At 34.4% G+C, this 1,130-nt stretch overlaps 1 non-coding gene across 1 annotated transcript; it reads left to right on the forward strand.

Moving 5' to 3' along the window:
- The first annotated feature begins 789 nt into the window (after window positions 1-789).
- On the forward strand, window positions 790-860 carry LOC116216395 (small nucleolar RNA SNORD50). The gene has a single exon (XR_004159076.1). It is a non-coding gene; the product is annotated as a small nucleolar RNA SNORD50 (small nucleolar RNA).
- Window positions 861-1,130: the final 270 nt, after the last annotated feature.

Here is a 1,130-nt window from a genome sequence, read left to right on the forward strand (position 1 = left end):
TTCAGGTGTCCTGCATAGAAGAACAGTTTTTTAATATAATGCTTGTTGATTGATTTGGGCTGTCAATGTTTTGCTGAGAACCATATTCTCACTGTCATTTTCAGAAATTAAGTGTTTGATTATGGTAGGGGGAGACTTAGACTTAACAGATTGGTTGTCTGTCACAGCTTATAGCAAACTTAAGTAATGTCCAGGCAAGACAAATAAAAAGAAACTTACTCTGATGTGAGAACACTTGTAGGTTACGTTTTCTGGAGCTTAATAAGTACTGGTGTTATTCCACCACATGCTTAGTAATGTATGAGAGACCAAATAGTAAGTTGTGTTTTGAGTGATGGAAGAAAACATTTCTGAGCTAATGAATGTCTTTTCCAGCAGGAAAACGGTCACAATTGTATGAGCAAATGCTTCTAATTTGTTCAGGTATGTAATTAAAAAGCTTTCAGGCATTTTATGATTAAGTCTGAAGTAAGTCTGTGTTTATAAGAAAGACATTTTTAGTGTTGTGACTGTTGCTAATACGCTTCAATAACTGATACAGTAGGTTTGTATTGTAACTTACTGCTTACTCTGTGTACTAAGTATAAGATCATTTACTACCCAAGGGACTGCATGTGCCAGTGGTTGTGCCTAACCTTAGCTAACCTTAAAATCTACCCGTGAAGTTTTAAATACTTACTTTACGTGTGAAAGGATGAAGAATGTTCTACTTTTTCATTGTAATCAGCAATGCTATCAAAGAAGTAAATCATGCATTAGATTTACTTTTGTAGTACAGTTTCTGCATCTCATCTATGATGATCCTATCCCGAACCTGAATTCTTTGCTGAAAAACATACTACGGATCCGGCATCTGAGATGAGATCAGAAGACTAGATTTGAACTTACTGAAAAGTATTACAAGTTCTGTGCAGTTTTAGGTGCTTTTGCAAAAAAAAAGAAAAAAAAAAAAAAGAAAAAAAAAAGTAAAAAGTATACAATTCTGTGCTTATTTGCAAGTTTAAATTTCTTCCTCCTCAAATGAACCATTTTATTTAGACCTTGTTCTCCTTTTTCCAGTGAGTTGGAACGTTTTTATCAGTGCTGCTTGACAAATGTGGATCTGTAACTGGAAGAAAGTGTAACACCTG

The sequence above is a fragment of the Meleagris gallopavo genome, chromosome 2, assembly GCF_905368555.1.
Source record: "Meleagris gallopavo chromosome 2, MGAL_WU_HG_1.1, whole genome shotgun sequence".
NCBI classification, from domain to species: domain Eukaryota; kingdom Metazoa; phylum Chordata; class Aves; order Galliformes; family Phasianidae; genus Meleagris; species Meleagris gallopavo.